Source organism: Gossypium arboreum, chromosome 6 (assembly GCF_025698485.1).
Source record: "Gossypium arboreum isolate Shixiya-1 chromosome 6, ASM2569848v2, whole genome shotgun sequence".
Lineage (NCBI taxonomy): Eukaryota > Viridiplantae > Streptophyta > Magnoliopsida > Malvales > Malvaceae > Gossypium > Gossypium arboreum.
Window position 1 is genome coordinate 113,779,054 of NC_069075.1, and position 10,593 is coordinate 113,789,646.

Below are 10,593 nucleotides of genomic sequence, written 5' to 3' on the forward strand. Positions count from 1 at the left end.
CGTGTGCGATTGCTTCAAACAGTGTTTGAGTCTGTTGAATGGACACTGGCGTGTGAGCTACCCGTGTGAGGAAGTCCAGGCCATGTTGACCCATTTTCTTCGTTTTTGGCCCGTTTCTCACTCTTTTTACTCTCCTATGCTCTCCTAAGTATAAAAAATGAAATTAAAGGATTAAGAGCATCGAATTAATCAATTCTAAGGATAATTCATCCAAAATTATGCTAAGCATGGGATAAAAATATGTATAAATTATGGTTTATCAAATACCCCCACACTTAAGCGTTTGCTTCTCCTCAAGCAAAATCCTCAACTCACAATCAAAATAAATTCTTCTCAACTTATAATTCTCATCAATAGTATCTCAAAATAATCCATAAGTAATCATACATTGAAAATTCAGTTCGAAAAACATCAAAATTTCAAACATTCTAGGTTGAGCATTTTATCACGGAAACATAGGTGTCTCCCCTCATCTAAGTAATCACCTTTGATTCAAAACATCACAGAGTTTCACATCCTCACTAAGGATTCACTCAAATCACTCGAGGTGTTTAAGGACAAGAAAAAAGTTATTACCATAGGCTTGCGTGAAAATCAAATCTCCACCACCATATATTGAGATGATACATCAATCAAAAGGTCTTTAGAGGGTTGTAACGTGGCTTTGGTTAGGGGGTGTGGTTACAAGCTGAAAAAGAAGGTTACATTCGAGATTGCATTGAAAAATTACCTAACTAGAAAAATACTACAACTTGATAAATTACACTTCTAATTCAAAAATCCTAGAATTTAGCTTTTCTTCATGGGATAAGGAATTTAAATACTTAAGCTCAAAAGCAAAGAATTACTACTAATATGTATGCATGTTGTTGTTGTTTTTCTTTTTTTTTAAGAACTAGTTAAATAACATAGAGCTTTGCTAATTATTACAACGAAAAATAAAACATAGCTAAGCTATTAATTCCAATCAAATCTCGACAAAAATAGGGATCAAATTAGGGGATTTCTAAAATAATGGGTTGTGGGTTAATATTGAGGGTAAATCAATGAATGGCTTGTTAGGCTCAAAGGGGTTCACTAAGGGTTAATTATGAGGGTAGGATTTTATGGAGTAAGTGGGTTAAACCTTAGTGCCTTTATCATTTCGACATATCAAATCAATGGTGTGGTATTGACATGCATAATCAAGCAAGTTCTAGAATAACGATTCGATATTGACGCACTCAAAGCAACAATAAAAGTGAGCATGAAAGAAATAATATATGCTCTAAAGGCTCAAGATCTCACAAAAATTATGGCTTTTTGATGTTTAACCTATGAATTTCAACTCAAGATAATACCTAAATTTGGGGAAACAACCTAAAAATTTTTAATTCTCAAGAATCAACTTTTCATGCTTGATTCCTTAATTCCTTTAAGGTCTAAACAGTCAATGCATAAATGCCTATGTTTTAATTCAAGACATATCAATAAAAATCATAAATTAATTAAAATTCATTCTAATAGTGATACGAGTGATTCACGTGAGAATAAGACTAAATTCAGGGATTTTTTTTCTGATAATGATATAAATAACCCCCTCCCCACACTAAAAATGTACATTGTCCTCAATGTACAAAGATATAATATCGAAAGAAAGGAAGAGAAGTGAAACTGCCCTGAGATTGTGGATAAAATCCTTGGATTAGCTAGAGCGAGAACTAAAGATAAAGATGAAGGAAAGGCATAAATCTGAGGGATAAATGAGAAGACACTACTGTGAAGGAGAATTAAGGGAATAATTCGATGATTACTGATCGTGTGATTTCGTGATAGGTTTTAAATATTTATAATTAATCGTTCTTGAAACTAACTACTATTGCGATGTAAGTTAGTGTACCTATCGAATAGTAGTATAGTTTTAGCAAGACTGGATTGTTGAACCCAAAGGAACTAAAAGTACTATTAATGACTGTCTTTTTATTATCTAGCCTAAGAATAAAGAGGTTTTGTTTTAACTAACTAATTATCTAAACTAAGAACTCACAGAGAATAGAAGTGGGGAATTGCTTTTAGGAAAATTGATTAAATTAAGACAATACCTAAGGAAAAATCCACCTAGACTGTACTTGCTATTCTGGCTCCGAATCGGACGATTTATTCATTTAACTTGTTCCGTGGAGATCCCTAAGTTATGTTATCATCCCTATTCAAGACTAATAACGTCTAATCCCTAGATTGAATAATTGAGACTTTTCTCTAATTAACACCCTAGGGTTGCATTAACTCGATCTATGGATCCCCTTATTAGTTTCACCCTAATCCGGCAAAATCTTGTCACCCTATGTCTAGGCGCCAATCAACTCCGCTTAATTATGACAAATGTACTCTTAAATAGGGTCTATTCTTCCTCTGAATAAGAGCTTATCTTGAATCGGTATCCTGGGATATCAACAGAAGAATTAAGAATTAAGAACAAGTTAAATATTTATCATACAATTCAGAAAATAATAACAAGATTCGTCTTAGGTTTCATTCCCCTTAAGTATTTAGGGGTTTTAGTTCATAACTGAATAAGAAAACATCTCAAAATAATAAAGAATATAAAATATAAAGAAAACCTAAAACTCCTGAAGGGAAATTGAGGGGAGATCTTCAGTCTTGATGATGAATCCGGCTTCTGAGATGGATCAATCAGCTTCCTTTGAGTAATTCCTTCCTTCATCCCTGTGTGCCCTCTTTCTTCCTCTTCTAGGGAGTATTTATAGGCTTTGGAATGCCTAAGAGCCCTCAAAATTAGCCTTTTCCGAATTGGACTCAACTTGGGCTTTGCAGGGACACGCCCGTATACGATTACTTCAGGCCGTGCTCGAACCTGCCCAATTGACACGACCGTGTGGTCTGCCCGTGTGAGGAGGTCTAAGCCTTGTTGATTTCGTACTTTGGCTCATTTTCTCCATTTTTGGCCCGTTTCTCGTTCCTTTCGCTCTCCTATGCTCTCCTAAGTATAAAACATGAAATTAAAGAATTAAGAGCATCAAATTCACCAATTCTAATGGGAAATCATCCATAAAATGCATTAAACATGGGGTAAAAATATGTATAAATTACGATTTATCAAATACCCCCACACTTAAGCATTTGCTTGTCCTCAAGCAAAATTCTCAATTCATAATCAAAATAAATTCTTCTCAACTTATAATTTCTATCAATAATATCTCAAAATAATCCACAGGTAATCATACATTTATAATTCAACTCAAAGAACATCAAAGTTTCAAACACTCCAAGTTAAGCATTTTATTCTGAAAACATAGGTGTCTCCCCTCGTCTAGGTAATTACCTTGTATTCAAAATGTCACAAAGTTTTACATCCTCACTAAAGATTCACTCAAATCACTTGAGGTGTTTAAGGATAATAAATGAAGCACTCAATAGTCAATAATGAAAAGTCATTACCATAGGCTTACATTAGAATCAAATCTCCACCACTATAAATTGAGATGATACATCAATTAAAAGGTCTTTAGAGGGAGGGTTGTAATGAGGCTTGGTTAGAGGGTGTTGTCACAGGCTGAAAGAAAGGGCTAGAATCGAGATTGGGTTGAAAAATTACTTAACTAGAAAAATATTTAATCATCACTTACGTACAACATAACTCTTTCTCTAACTATGGAATTTAAATACTAACGCTTACAAACAAAAGATCACTACTAATATGTATACATGTTTTTTTTTTAAGAACAAGTTAAATAACATAGACTAACTATTAAGAACAAGACATAGCTAAGCAATTTATTCAACTCAAATCTCGACAAAAATAGGGATCAGATTAATTTAGGGGATTTCAACAATAATGGGTTAAGGGTTAATATTAAGGGTAATACAAGAAATGACTTGTTAGCTCAATGGGGTTTACTAAGGGTTAATCGTGGAGGTGGGATTTTCATGGCATGAGTGGGTTAATCCTAAGTGCCTTTCTCATTTTGACATATCAAATCAAATGGTGTGGTCTTGACATGCATAATCAAACAAGTTCTAGAATAACAGTTCAATACTGACGCACTCAAAGCAATAATAAAAGTGAGCGTGAAAGAATTAATGGATGCTCAAAAGGCTCAAGAATCTCACAAAAATTATGGATTTTTGATGTTTAAAACTTGTGAATTCTAACTCAAAGTAATACCTAAACTTTGGGGAAACAACCTAAAATTTTAAATTCTTGAAAATCAACTTATCATGCTTGATTCTCTAATGTCTTGAGGTTTAAACAATCAATGCATAAATTCCTATGTTTTAATTCAAGACATATCAATCAACGTCATAAATCAATCAAAATTTATCCTAAATACAATATGAGAGCTTTTCAAGAGAACAAGGCAGTCATTCAGGAATTTTTTTGATAATGAAATAAATACCTCCACACTTAAGATGTACATTGCCCTCAATGTACAAAGATAGATATTAGAATATAAAAATAAGATAGGGAGAGAAGTGAAACTTCCTGTATGATGAATTCCTCAAACTGGAGTTTTGGAGAGTAATCGGTGCGAGAGTGGAGGAGGATGCTCCGGCGGTGGTAGAGGTTCATTAGTTCATAAGTCCTGCGCCAAAAATAATATATCTAGTGGTTGCTATGGTCGTGGTCAATCCGGACATGGCAGTTGTGGAGAACCTTTCCCGGTGGAGTTTGTAGTTCCTATGCGATGATGAGCTTAAGAGCTCTATATAATAAATGTTTTTAAACATCTTCATTGTTGGATGGTTCGCGAGGTGGGACTGGCAATAAGATGTGGAGGTGCTGACAAATCTGCTGAAGAGTAGCATCAATGTTGTCAAATCATTGAAAACACTACTACTCGAATCGAGTTAGGATCTCAGAGATGTCAGCATAAGAAGTCGCCGCATGAACTGGACAAGAGGGTGGTGGTGCCTGAGTTGGTGGGTCCTCGTGCTGTAGAGGGACATCATCAGGAATGTCCTCGTAGGCCTCCTCCTCAGTTGATTGGGCAAGACGATATTGAGGAGGGTAGGTTCCTCGGCGCTTTTCGATCATCCTCATGCTCAGCATGCTCGAGATGCCTTGTGGAGACATCTGGCCAATGAAGGTTAAGGATGATTCTTGGGTTGCGGTGCTAAGGAGCCCGAAGTGTCAAGCCAACCGAGTAACGTAGGGGCCAATAGAGATGACCCCCTTCCGATGCCGCTCCGTCTGGTACTGAATCGTGAGGGCGATGAAATAGGCAAGGTCGATGACGTGTCCGTGTAGCATACACCATAAAAAGTAGGCGTCGTGAATGTTGACGACGCCAGTGCTCTTTCGTTGTCCTGTAACCGTGTGAGCCAAAATAGCGTGTAGGTACCTCAGAGATGGAGGGAGAGCCGATGCCTTGGAGAGGCTAGGATTATAGGTGGCCCCACCTGGTACTAGTGCGTCCTAGCACCTTGAAGAAGAATGATGGATGTGGCGGTTGAGAGCATGTAGGTCATTCTCCTCCTTAAATTCCTCCGTATATAAACCCAGTGCCGTATCAAATTCTGGGACGCTGAGCTGGCGGACTAATCTGCCTAGGCAAAATTGGACCGTGCCGGGATCATCGTAGTTCATCATCACGATCTGAAGATGAAATATGGAGCATAATTCCATCGTAAGCTCGAGATACATCAGCTCGATGATCCCAAAGAAAAGCTCCCAAAGGTCGATGGTTAGGAAGGCCCGAATTGCTTCAGCCAACTGAACTTGTTCTACTACAGCCCAGTCGATGCAGTGGCCTAAAATTAAAGGTCAGCCCAGAGTATTTAGAATAGTTCTTCTTGGGGCCCGATGGGGAACGTCAAGAAAGGGTGACTAACTTCCGCGGTAGGACCCGAGAAAGATGACGCTCCCTTCCTTTTCTTTGAAGCAGGGACAACGGCTTTTTACCACGTGAAGATGACATGGTACCTACAAATAGAATCATCAAGTCGTCTTGATGAGTGGTCAAAGTAAAACTAAGAAAAATTTTAAATAAAAATCATAATTTTAGCCACAACTACTAAAACTAACTAAAACAATAAGTTCAACAGCATACTTTTGCGACACTAGCATGGTGATACGAGTAAAAATGGCCAAGAATTTAGTGGAAATATAAAGAGCATAAATTTAGCACATGACATGAGTTGTAATGGTAAGTAACAAGAAGCAATTGAAAACTATGAATATTGATTTAGAGTAAGTGAATAAGGCATGAGAGTTTCATAAAAATATGTCATGAGGAATGAATGATAACTAAGCTAAAAGAAATGAAACTTGAATGATAGCATAGTGTGAGATACATGAAGATTATAACATTAAAAATGAGTGGAGTTAAAGGGAAAAGAGTGAACAAACGCTAAAGAATGGAAGAATAATCGTCAGGAATGAAGTTGGAAGCGGTGCACGGGGGTGGCAAGGAGGCCGTTTGGACTTACAGCGGCTACGTTAGGGTTTTTGAGTGGGGAAGACAATGAATAGTGCAGGGTATTTATAGATTTTGGGGCACACAGCTAGGTAACAAACCCGTGTTCCCCAATTTCAGCCCGTGTGATTCACGAATTTTGAATTTGGACGTGTGTGACATTTAGTACATGCCCATGTTCCTTGGGCGTGTGGGTGCACACGGTCGTGTCGCATGGTCGTGTCTGGAGTTGTTCGCCTCTCCCATGCCCGTGTAGGTAGACCCACGCCCGTGTCAATTTAACAGGTTAGACCACGGGTACTAGACATGGGCGGGTCGCGTGCCCGTGCTGTTTTAACAGGTTCACCCATGGTTCTTCAACATGGGCGTGTTGCACACCCGTGTTGTTTTGGCAGGTTCGACCACAGCCATGTCGCACCGCCGTGGTGTTTTATCGTAGCCCGTGTTTGGGAAAATCATTGTCCTATTTTCACACGGCCTTATGCACGTCCGTGCTCTTGGCCTTGTCTCTGCGGAAAACCTGTATTTAAGAGCTCCGTTAGTAAGTTAGGTGTTGAAGACTAAATTTTAAAGAAGTTAATACAGTTAGTGCTCAGGTTGCCTCCCGAGAAGCGCTTATTTATAGCCTAAGCTTGACTTACCTCTCTGTTGAATGATCATGGTGGTTTGAGGAGTTTATACTCCTCATTCCTGCTATCAATCTCATCAAAATAAGGTTTTAAACGGGTGTTGTTTACCTTAAAAGTGTCGAACTTAGGATGACTCACCTTGACTATACCAAATGGGAAAATACTGAGTACCGTAAGAGGGATTTCATCATTCGGTGTGGTAGTGGCAATGTGGGGATCTGGGGCATCTAATAAGACTCTATCTCCAACCTTAAGTTGATTTAGAAAGGTATTGAGCTCGTCCTGGCATAGTTTTGGTTTATCATGTGTTCTCCTTTTATGCGTCCGCCATTCATCTAGATCCTCGATTGTAACCTTCGATCTTCATGAACAGGTTGTCTACTATTGCTTGAGAATGACTCATGTGCTTCCTTCAGACTCATTTCCTGCAAAGTAGGTTGTACCATATTGTCAGTTTTAGTAGAATGAGTGAAACGATCACCTTTAATTTCTGATGTGTTGCTAGAATTGCGAGCTTGAAGAGTGATTGTTTCGTCTCCCACACGGAGTGTGAGTTCACTTGTGCCAACATCAATAATCATTTTAACAGTTGCTAAAACGGGCCTTCCTAAGATCAAAGGAGTGCTGCTATCCTCCTCTATGTCTAGAACAACAAAGTCAACAAGAAATATAAATTTATCTATCTTAACTAGTACATCTTCAATAATACCCCTAGGAAATCTTATAGTTTTATCTGCTAATTGAATACTCATCCTAGTTTGTTTAGGTTTTCCAAGACCTAGTTGCTTAATCATTTTGTAAGGTATGACGTTGGTACTAGCCCCTAAATCAGCTAATGCATTATTAACATCTAAACTACCAATTAAGCAAGGAATTGTAAAACTCTCTAGATCTTTTAGTTTGTTGGGTAGTTTATTCTGGAGAATAGCTGAGCAAACTACGTTTAGCTCCACATGCGATGCCTCGTCCAACTTCCGCTTATTTATTAAAAGCTCCTTTAAAAATTTTATTGCGTTTGGCATCTGCGATAGGGCTTCATTAAACGGTAAGTTAATATGTATTTTTTTTAAGAGTTAAGGATTTACCAAATTTTTCATCTAAGCGGTCTTTCCTTATCGCATTAGGGTATGGCACACAAGGTTTATATTTGACATTCACTGATTTGTTTTTATTATGACCTACCTCACCTTGACCTTTGCTTACCACAATGTCTTGCCTCAGTTCTGGCTCAGGCTCAACGACTCCTTCGTCATCTTGAATATTAATCGCGTTGAGCTATTCCCTTGGGTTGGGTTCAGTATTACTTGGCAAGCTACCTTGTAGTCTTTCGGAGATTGGTTTGGAAAGCTAGCCTATATGAGTTTTGAGCCCTTAGATCGATGTTCGGCTTCTTTTTGTGGTCTTTGAAAACTCGGAGGATGTTGTGGTCTTTCATGTCCTTGACCGGCCCACGAGAAATTGGGATGGTTCCTCCACCTGCATTACAAGTGTTACTATATGGGTTATTTTGGGATCGAGAGTTATTGTTACCCATATATTGGACTTGTTCCTCCTCGATACTAGGGTTGAAAGGTTGATACACTGTGCATGCTCCTCCTTCATTCGTTTCACACCTCATTACTGGATGTACCTGAGTAGAACCAAGTAAACCATCAATCTTTTTATTTTGAAGTTCTACTTGGTTTGACAGCATAGTAACCGAATCGACGTTATAAACGCCTGCTGTTTTAGTTGGTTTTGTCCTCATGACTTGCCACTGATAGTTATTCAGTGACATCTCCTCTAAAAATTCATAAGCATCATCAGGTGTTTTATTGTTGATGGTTCCGCCAGCAGTTGCGTCAACCATTTGCCGAGTCAAAGGATTCAGGCCATTATGGAACGTTTGAACCTGTAGCCAAAGCGGTAACCCATGGTGAGGGCACCTTCTCAGTAAGTCCTTGTATCTCTCTCATGCATCATAAAGGGTTTCTAAGTCCATCTGCATAAATGAAGAGATATCATTACGTAATTTGGCCGTTTTAGCCGGCGGAAAATATTTTAATAGAAATTTTTCGGTCATTTTTTCCCAAGTAGTGATTGACCCTCGTGGTAACGAGTTCAACCACTGCTTACCTTTGTTCCTTAATGGAAAGGAAACAACTGAAGACATATGGCATCATCAGAAATGCCATTGATTTTAAATGTATCGCATAGTTCCAAAAAGTTTGCTAAGTGAATGTTGGGATCCTCATACTGCAAACCATCAAACTGAACAAACTATTGTATCATTTGAATTATGTTAGGTTTTAGTTCAAAAGTATTTGCAGCTACAGCAGGTCTAACTATGCTTGATTCAGTTCCTGTTAAAGAAGGTTTATCATAATCATACATAGTGCGTGGAGCAGGATTTTGATTAACTGCAATTACAGGAGGTAGATGATTGTCTTGATTTTCAGTTATCTCTTCAGTTGGGGGTTGAGTATTGTCCTCTTGCTCGTTCTCTGTGTATCTTAAGCTTTGCCTTATTTCTTTTTCGTTTCTGCGAACTGTGCGATCAATTTCTTCGTCAAAAAGCAGTAGTCCTAACGGGTTTCTTCTAGTCATAAACTATAAAAACCTGCCAAGAGAAAGAAAAAGTAAATTAATAAATAATAAAAATCAAATTAAATTGCAAGAAAAATAAATGGCTAAAGTAATAAAAATTGAGCGTTCCTAATAACTTAGTTCCCCAGCATCGCGTGATTTCGTGATAGGTTTTAAATATTTATAATTAATCGTTCTTAAAACTAACTATTATCCCGATGAAGGCAAGTGTACCTATCGAACAGTAGTATAGTTTTAGCAAGATCCAATTGTCGAACCCAAAGGAACTAAAAGTACTAGTAATAACTGTCTTTTTATTATCTAGCCTAAGAATAAAGAGGTTTTGTTTTAACTAACTAATTATCTAAACTAAGAACTCACAGAGAATAGAATTGGGAATTGCTTTTGGGAAAATTGATTAAATTAAGACAATACCTAAGGAAAAATCCACCTAGACTGTACTTGTTATTCTAGCTCCGAATCGGACGATTTATTCATTTATCTTGTTCCTTGAAGATCCCTAAGTTATGTTATTTTCCCTATTCAAGACTAATAATGCCTAATCCCTAGATTGAATAATTGAAACTTTTCTCTAATTAACACCCTAGGGTTGCATTAACTCGATCTATGGATCCCCTTATTAGGTTTCACCCTAATTCGGCAAAATCTTGTCACCCTATGTCTAGGCGCGCAATCAACTCCGCTTAATTATGACAAATGTACTCTTAGACAGGGTCTATTCCTCTTCTGAATAAGAGCTTATCTTGAATTGGTATCCTGGGATATTAACACAAGAATTAAGAACACATAATTAAGAACAAGTTAAATATTTATCATACAATTCAGAAAATAATAACAAGATTCGTCTTAGGTTTCATGCTCCTTAGGTATTTAGGGTTTTTAATTCATAACTAAATAAGAAAACATCTCAAAATAATAAAGACTATAAAACATAAAGAAAACCCAAAACTCCTGAAGGGAAA

The 10,593-nt window shown here is 37.5% G+C and overlaps 1 non-coding gene across 1 annotated transcript; it reads left to right on the forward strand.

The window, feature by feature from the left end:
- Positions 1-8,952: 8,952 nt before the first annotated feature.
- Positions 8,953-9,059, forward strand: LOC128294756 (small nucleolar RNA R71). The gene has a single exon (XR_008285063.1). It is a non-coding gene; the product is annotated as a small nucleolar RNA R71 (small nucleolar RNA).
- Positions 9,060-10,593: the final 1,534 nt, after the last annotated feature.